The sequence below is a fragment of the Pteropus medius genome, unplaced genomic scaffold, assembly GCF_902729225.1.
Source record: "Pteropus medius unplaced genomic scaffold, Ma_sr-lr_union100, whole genome shotgun sequence".
NCBI classification, from domain to species: domain Eukaryota; kingdom Metazoa; phylum Chordata; class Mammalia; order Chiroptera; family Pteropodidae; genus Pteropus; species Pteropus medius.
Genome location: NW_024340696.1, coordinates 19883144 through 19892864, shown reverse-complemented (window position 1 = coordinate 19892864; position 9721 = coordinate 19883144).

Genomic DNA, 9721 nt, shown 5'->3' with positions numbered 1-9721 from the left:
TAGGCCACCCAACCTGAAGCCGCTTCAGACGCAGCGCTGCCAGGCTTCTGCGGGTCACAGGAGATCAGGTACCAATCAAGGCTTCGGCTCCGCCTTCCTTGTCTTTTAATTGGTGACCACTCCCGCTCGAGCTTTGGGATTGGCTGATTCTCAGTTGGAGTGAGACGGCTTTGTAGAAAGCTTGCTACTTCGCTACGGTGGAAACCAAGCTCTTCCCAAGTGCAAGCTTTGCGATGGGTGTCGAGTAGTTACAGTTCTCCCGCTTAGTGGAATTTTAGCTTCTCTATGGAGAGCGGTTGAAACTCGCAGCTTTTAACTGAGCTTTTTCCCACACTTGCTGAGTGTCCTTCTAGGCAGCAGCCTAGGGCGATAATAGGCCGGAGGGCGTGCGGGCTAACCCGGCTTAGAGGGCTTATGTGCCCAGACTTCAGCCAAACGCCAAGGCAGCGAGCCTCAGGTGTTGCTGCGCTGTCCCACCGATCTAAGAGGAGACAGTTCGGATGCTACTTTCTGCGACGAGTCAGGCAGGAGCTAGGTTCAGTCGGAGACTGCTGGGCCTTTTCTTCCACCCGCTCGGTAGAACCTGCACTCAAGTACAGATACAGATGAAAGACATTTCAAAATATAAGTTTTAGAAAGAAATGAATGCTCCAGAAGGAAAATTCGAAAATGCTTTTCTGATGGGAAGGTCACTTCAGGGTGTTATTAATGGTGACCACCAGGGGAGCGAGCTGGTGGCTTCTCTGCTTGCTAGTAGCTTTGTTTTCAGAGCTGTGTTAAAAAGCAAGCTTGTTCTCTTTACTCAGAACCGCCAATAGTTTCACCTCAGTAGGCTGCTCATTTCTGGGGGATATTGAAATACCCTAAAAGGTTTAAAACCTACTCAGAAGAGAAGAAAAATAATATGAAACAAGTCAAACAATTGAAGATAGAACATAGTTGAGTACTAAATTGTGGCATGCCAACCAAGACTTTCAGATGCATTCAGAAAAGATAATCAAATGGAGAAAGTATTTAGAGAAGCCTCACAGGGGAACTGGAATTTCATAGAGTTGGCCAGGAGAGGGAGGTGGAGAAATAGCTCGATAAAAGTTAGGAATAGGGGTGGGTTATGAGAAAGAGAAAAGCAACCCCTGGCATCTGGGAGCTGGCTTGGTAGTGGCAGGCCTTGGTGTTTTGTGGAAATAAATTCACAGTAAACAACACCAGACAAGGCCACTCTGTGACTGTGATAGATCAACGCAAAAACATCGTCACTCACATCTGAACACAGGCAAAAGTATGAACATCGTCCAAACAACAAAAATGACCAAAGCATCCCCCTATTATTTTGGCTAATATGAATGACTGCAGCTTCTTTGCCAATCACAGCTTGAGCTTTGCTTCATTCCTCCCACCTTACAGATAGAATTTATTGATATCCAATCTTGGAATTACTTCCATTTCCTGACAGCCTCCAATCCAGAGCAAAGCCCCACTTCTTTGAACCCTTATCCAAATCATACAACACAAACTAAGCCTATAAGTTCTTTCTAATACCTTACAGAGATGTTCCTTCATTCCCCATGGTATACATCCTCTGTTGCTATGAGTGGTAAACCCAAGGTTCAACCGTATACAGGAGTGTTCCTGATGGTGTTTGGCTTGGGGACATTAACATTTATGAGTAGGGTAAGAGACAGCTCGAAGAGGATAAGATTGATTTCATTGAAGATCTGTGCAAAATAAGAGAGGCCAAATAAAGGGAGAGGTTGAATAGCAGGTAGAAGAATTTAAATTTCATATATTCTACTGACATCAAAAATCTACTCTGTTCCTGGCCCTATCCTAGTTAAAGAGAATGCTAAAATGAAAAATGCTCTTTGCCCCCATGGAGTATGCCTTTTAATAGACAAGGAAACCTACAGCTACCGTAGAGGGTGGGAGACACAGGAAAAGAACATTTTAACTCATCTTGGAGTGGGTCAGAGAAGGGACAGTGTCAAAGAAGTCTTCCCAGAGAAGGTGACACTTAAGCTGAATTTTGAGAGACGGGGAGGGGAGAAGGGGCGAGCATTCTAGGCAGAGGAAGTAAGAAATGGAAAGGCAGGGAGGTGATACTTAGCCATGATGGATTCATGAGCAAAGGAAATGTCTTGCTTAATGCCAGGTTTCCCCAGAATCCACTTTTAGGATTGGGGAGTTTCCCATGGTGGATTAAACAAACTACATGTGACCAGTGGAAACCTGCCTCTCACAGGCCAGTAAAGTGCTTTGTTTCAGGTTGTGCTTTCAGGCGTTCTTACCCTGGGTTTTGCTTTGTTTCACCACAAAATAACTGCCTAGGGGCTTGATGTCATCTATTCCCATCTGATGAATATCAGGTACAGGGAGGACAGAAACCTTTAATACACATTTTTTGATGCTGCTAATCTGATAATGAGGTGAATGGTGCAGCATTGCTCTGGTTTCATGCCATGGAGTGGCCGTGCCATGAAACCCCGTTTATAGTTGTTTTGGTCCTATTCGTGACACTACCTTTGACATAAGGCATCACAAGGCAATTCATTCAAAAGTTGCTGGTGATAGCAAATCAAGGTCTCGTGTTTGCACTGGAGGCAGGGCAGACCAAAGGCATGACCCTAAATAATGCCAGTTTCTTTGATATGCAAAACAATATGTGGCTTAAGTGTTTTCTGGAACAAAAAATATAGCACAGTGAGAAGAGCATTATTCTTAGACTATGTGATCTTGGGTTCATCATTTCATTTTTTTGTGCCTAAGTTTCCTCATAAAATCAAGGGGAGGGACTAAGTGGCTGAGATCTCTTCCAGCTTTAAAATCCGTGATCCTGTAACTTGCTGTTAAAATAGCAGAAATCAGTGACTGCTTTGAACTCTGGCCTCCCTGTGGGAAATTTCCATCTAGCAGGAATCATTTTCCTGGTGCAGGCTGATACATGACTAGGATTCTGATCAAGCTGTCTATGGATCCAAACACTCTGCTGAGTCTTCAAAACTGTCTCTAATCCATGCGGATGGTAAGTGCAGGCTTCCCACACAGCTACTGCATCCAGTGGTTTGCAAATGACAGCCTCAAGGATTGGAAACGGACTGAATACAGCATCCAGAGTCCTTGTTGCTTGGCACCTCCAATACATATTTAAATGCCCGAATATGAATACATTCATAATAATGCTAAATGAAGGCATGACTCCCACCCTCTGAGAATTCTGGCATTCTTTTCAAAAATACAATTTTGAGTAGCTTTGGAAGTGTAAGACAGCTGTGTAAATACCAAAAAACCCACCTTCTGTCTTTACTGCGAGGGATGAAGCGCCATCCCTACACTAAATCAACATCCTGTCATGAAATACCATAGGTACAGGATGCCAGGAAACTTCCCTAGGCAGCCAGATTCTCAGGGCATTTGCCTGAGTGCTAAGATAATGTATGTGAAAGTACTTTGCAGACTGTAAAGTGTTCTATAAATAGAAGTTGTTATATAATCTCCTGACAATGCTTGTTTACTGATCTGATAAGTTCTGATAAAGGTGGTGAGGAAATTCTTTGCTGTTCTAAAGAGTTCTCACCAATCAGATAGCCATCATGGAAAGAGTGGGGACCAGAGAATCAGAAACCAGTGTTTTGAGTTCTGGCAGTAACTTCTACTCACTCTTCTAATGCCAACGAAGACTGCAAAAATCCCAAGCAGCAGAAATGAAAATGGTTCTCTCGGTGTGACAGTTAGGCCAGTTGCCTATGAGTGGATGTGTCACATGCTAGTGGGACCAGGAGAACTACATTTGCATTCCTTTACATTCCCCTCATCCCACTCCCTTCTCCACTGCCCAGCTTTAGCTCCTGTCCCTACTATGACATATTAACTCCAGGAGCATGTGACAAAACACTTGCCTAAGGAACCCCAGCTAAGTTTGTCCCTATAGAGGAAGGCAGTGAGCTGCCCGAGTACCTGTGGCTCTTGGTGAAGCCAATAGCCTGGAGGGAGTGAGGGAGGTATCATTGCACAACTCTACACGCACTTTCTGCAACATTCCAAACTCTGAGTGGGCATCTTCCCAGACACGTTTACTGTACACTACTCTTTGTGCCTGACTATCCCTGTGTCATAAGGCCCCAGAATCTGAGAGTTTTTTCATAATTATATGCAGTCTAGAAGACCAATCCACATTTGTGTTGGCAGCATTTAGGCCCTTGATCCATTCTGCAAAGAGACATATTTGTGAAACTGGATGAGGAGAAACTTTGAAAGACAGCTACTTTTTAAGTTCAAGAAGTTGTGTTTTTTATTTTTTTTTTTCATCAGAAATTCAAGAAGTTTTTTTTAGTAGATTTCCAAGGCTAACAGCTGTGGCCTCCTCTAGCCCCGTGTGGTGGGCTGAATGGTGATCCCTGAAAATATATATCCACATCCTAATCCCTAGAACTTGTGGATGTTACTTTATTTAGCAAAATGATCTTTGCAGATGTAGTTAAGGATTTTAAGATGAGGAGCTCATCCTGGATTATCTGAGCAGGCCCTAAATCCAGTGGCAAGTATCCTTACAAGAATAAGGCAAAGGTAGATGAAATAGCCCTAGAGACAGAGACAGATTCACAGAGAAGATGATGTTAGATAGAGGCAGAGATTGGAGTTATATGGCTAAAACCCTAGGGATGCCAAAGATTGCCAGACTGCTAGCAGCCACCAGAAGCTGGGAGAAAGGCAGGTAAAGACTCACCCCCAGAGCCTGGGGAGGGAGTGTATACCTGCTAACAGTTTGATTTGGGATTTCTGGCCTCCAGAACTGTAAGACAAGTGATTTCTGCTGTTTCAAGTCACCAGCCAGTGGTCATTTGTTATAGCAGCCCTGGGGAGCTAATAAACCCATCTCTGCCATGAATGCTCAGCATCATTGAGTGGGAAATCTCTCGCAGGTGTTGGGGTCAGACAGCCCTCTCATTCCCACTTCCTAGCTGTGTCCTTGAGCTAATCTTAGCATCTCTCTGAGCCTGTTCCCTCCTTTGTAAACTGAGAAGAATAAGTTCTACCAGACAGGGGGACCAAACGCTGAGCAGGTGAGCAAATGCTGAGCAGAATGCCTGTTTTACCGTGGACATTCCATACACACGTTCTCCATGCTCTTCCTTTGCCACCTGGTCCTGCCTCACCTCAGGGATAGAGCTCTCATTCCGAGGTTGAGTTGCATGGTTTCTTTATCTTCCCCCAGGTTTGGGGGCTCATTTGTGATGTCCAGAATAGTGCCTGGCCCCGTCTTCTTGACACATGGACATCTCATCAGTATCTCAAACCCAAAGTTCAAGAGTGAGATCTTGATCTTCCTTTCTTCGCTTGCGTCTTTCACATTTCCCCCCATCTTGGTAAGTGGAACTTCAAGCTAAAAATCAGGAAGTCATTTTTACTTTATTTGTTTGAATTTATTTTTATTTTTTAACTTTTCATTTTGAAATAATCTCAGATTTACAAAGAGTTGCAAAAAAGTTACAAAGAATTTTAATATATTTTTCCTTAATTCTCCAAATGTAACATCATATACAATTACCAAAATGAGGAAATTAACACTAATAACACTATTCTCTAATCTATAAGCTTTATGCAAATTTTGCCAAGTACCCCACTAATGTCCTCCTCTGGTCCAGAGTTTAATCTGAGATCATAGATTGGGAGTCATTTTGAAATCTCTCCCTCTTACCATTCACATTTAATCCATCAGCAAGTTCTATAGATTCTTTCCCCCAAATACTTCTTCAGTCCATGCACTGAGCACTTCCATGATTACTACCCTAGAAAAAGCCACTATGATCTTGCAACTGAATGACTGCAGCCCCCCCGCCCCCAATTGGTCTCCCTACTTTTTGTATCCCTCTAATCCAGGGGTCAGCAGAGCTTTGGAGTAAAGGTACTGATAATAAATATTCTAGGCTCTAGGTGAATCATACAATCTCTGTTGCAACTACTCAACTCTGCCATTGCAGTGCAAAAGCAGCCATAGACAATTTGTAAACAAATGAATATAGCTATATTTCAATAAAACTTTATTTGTGGACACTGAAATTTGAATTTTCTATAACCTTCATATATCATAAAATATTACTCTTCTTTTGAATTTTTTCAGCCATTTAAAAATGTGAAAACTATCTTTAGCTTGTAGGTGGTCCAGGCCACTATTTGCTGATCCCATGCTCTAGTCCATTCCTCACACAACATCTAGAAAGACGCTCAGGTCTCCCTTCTGCTTAAATTCTGCACACAGAATAAAACAAAGCAGCAGTGTCTGGGTGCTGCCCGCCCCTCTTACGTCACCCTGGACCTCTCATCCTCTCTATCTTTCTTTCCCAGAAGGTCAAGTTCCCATTTCAGGGCCTTTGCTCACATCAGTCTTTCTACCTGGAATGCCCTCTCCTAGGTTCCCACTTTACCTAGATAAGTTGCATTTGTCTTTTGGGTTTGGGGGCCTTTTTGGGTAGAGAAGCTTAAACTTCCTAGAGAAGTCTTCTCTGACCCTCCCTCCTCCCCGCATTGAAATTATACCCCCCGTATTATTCTCTTATAGCACCATATCTTTTTAATTTTTTTCTTTCCCTTAAAACACTTATCACAACTGGTAATTATGTATTTGGGCCTTAATTTGATTTTAGTGGAAAACTCCATGAAGTCAAGAACTGTTTCTGTCTGTTTTGTTTGCATTGTGGACCAAGCACCCAGCATGGTGTCTGGCATAGCGGGTATTTCCCTTGGAGTCAGCTAAATTAATGGAGTCTCTACCAGCACTCCTCTTTTACCAGTAAGGAGGATGTCAGTGGACTTCAGGGAACGGCCCAAATGAACCAGGGCGTTTCCTAAGCAGAACTCTCCTGGCCTACCAAGCTGACACCTGGACTATGCAGTAGCAAGTCTGTGGAACCTTCTGAAGAATCTGCTCCGGGCAAATTCCTGACCCTGGAGAAGCTTTTCCTAAAAGCCCCACTCTGAAACCTGCTATGCATTTTCACTCTAATGCCATCCATCTGCTGTTCTTCCTGTGCTCCAACCCAGAAAGAGCCTCCCCTACTGAGGTTAACCCCTCTCAGTAACTCTGGGGTTGCCTGAGATCTTAAAAACATAGCTGTTGTATCAGAATACTTTACTCAGCTGCCTGTCAGTAATGCTGCAACGTGTCCAGCGGCCACGGAGAGAAACACAGAAGCTCTCAGCCTTCTGTTTGTTCTAATCTATCCTCTGCAGGACTGCCAGAGTTACTTTTTAAAAAGCTAGATCTGATCCAATCACTCCCATCCATACTTCCCATTGCCTGTAGGATAAGTCTAAATTCCTTAACCTACTTTGCAAATCTTCACCATTTAATTTCAACACATCTTTCCAACCTCTTCTTCTATCTGCTTCCACTCCATCTTGAACTCAATACTTTAGATAGTCAAGACTGGAACTGTTCAATACAGTTGCCACTAGCCACTTGTGGCTGTTAAATTTTTAATTAATTAAAATTAGATTAAATTTAAAATTCAGTTCCTTGATCACACTAGCCATATTTCAAGTGCTCAGTAACCACATGTGGCTACCATATTGGACAGCGCAGCTATAGAATGTTTCCATCAGTGCCGAAAATTCTATTTGGACACAACTATTTTAGACAAGAAGACCCACTCATCATCTTCTAAAATGGCTATTTTAATTATACAATCTATACATAAGTACATTCTCATTGTTAATTTTCTAACATTACAAAAATCTCTTTTATTAATTCTAGACCTCTCCCTAGAGGTCTGAAATCAGTTTGGTATATATTATTTCTGTATATTTTGTGTGTTCTGCCTTTTGCTTTTTTATTCAACAGTGTCTTGGAGGTCTTCATATAAGAACACATCTCTCTCTACTTTGTGCTTAAGTTACTACAGAGTAATCCGAAGCATGAATGAACTTTGGGTTATTTAACCATTGCCCTCCTATGCACATTTGTTTCCAGTTTTTCCTTATTGCAAACAATACGATATTCAAACATCTTTGTATGTTTTTCTGCACTGGTACACATTTTTTTAGGATAGATACCAAAAAGTGGAATTGCTGGGTCACCAAGTCATATGCTAACACCTCTGGGGCTTGGCACACCCTGGTGCTCCCGCCTAGAATGCCTCTCCAGATGACTAATTCCTGCTCATCAAGACCAATCAAGTGCCATGCCTTGTGAGAGGCGGTCTCTTCCTCTCTTTTCTCATAGTTTTTCATGATCTCATTGTATCATTATTGTATGCTTAGGGCTCTGCCTTATTTATATCTGTATTCCCAATACCCAGCATAGGGCTTAGCGTGGAGCAAAAATTCAAATGTTTCCTTGACTGGATAAATGAATGAACGAATGAAAGAACAAACAAACAAACAAACAAACAAGTGAAGGCACGGTGGGTAGGACATTCCAGAATTTCAAGGTGAGTGAGTTTGTGAGTATTGTGAGCTTGGGCTTTGGACCTAACTACCACCAGGTGCCTTGAGCCAAGCTGCCTCTCTAGGTTTCTGTCTATCTAGCCCTCTGACCTTGGGCATCTCGAACTCAGTTCCAGTTGGGTACCACACTGATAGAGCAAGATGAGTATGTAGGGGCTCTGGCTGCAGAGCATAGAAATCTGAGCCCTGGGAGCAGCACTAGCGGGGGTTTGGCTTTCCAAGGGCAGCTCTATCTCCTTTCACCTTGAAGCAGCAGGGGATGCTCTGTGATTTGGTTTATTTTTTCTCCCTAGGGGGCAATTAGGATCAGCTGCAACATTTCTGCTTACTGCTTCCAGATTGAACCCAAGACAAGCCAGATGTTTTCCACCCGGCACCCACTCCTTGTAGTCTGTTGAATAGCCCAGTTTTCTGAGTCTCTCTGGGACCTGGCTTCTCCAGATCTCAGAGCATGGCTTGCAGCCTTTGTTTTTAATGGGAGTTTAATAGGTGGCTCCTGTAATTAATTTCATTCTTGTGTTTTCACTCTTTCTGTCTAGGTGCCTAAAGGCCTCCAGGCATTAGGTGGGATGTTAACTGGTTTTAAATAATACAAAACACTGTGGCTGTCACAGCTCTTATTTGCAGTTATTAATTATTAATTTATACAATTATTAATTAGCTGGGGCACATGGCCCATTTGGGAGGTCAGCCCGGTCATCTGTCATGTTTTATAGAGGTAGAAACAGAGATATAGAGAAAAGGGACTTGACCAAGCCCCAACAGAGTGGGAGTTGAAACTGGTGTCAGAAGCACATCCTGCTGGGTACACACCCTTGTGAGCGTCAAGGCAAGGATCCACTACTCAGGTACTACTTGCCAAGCGGCCAGAGGCCCCAGGCCAAAGGTGGCACGTCTTGTGGGCCTCACAGGCATCTTGGGGAGGCAGATTCACCCTCCCACAAAGACTACAGAGCAAGTCCGCCCTCATTAGCTAACACTACCACTTGAAATTACCCCCATTCATTCTCTTCAGGTCTTTTCCCATTTTATGAGTGTATTTATCTGCATAAAGAATGCGTCAGTGATTCCTCCCGGATTTAGAAACATAATTTTGCTATTTTTAATGCTGCTGTTTAAAAACCCGTGCACACGTACGCACACCCCTCAGGGAGTATATGACAGTGTGCGTGGGGGTGGGGAGCGGGGTAGGGGGTGGGAAGGGAGAGTACGTGCTGGAGAGAGAACAGTGTGACCCTCCGCCTCCCAGAGCGCTGCGCCGTCCTCCTTGGAGCTCACCCCC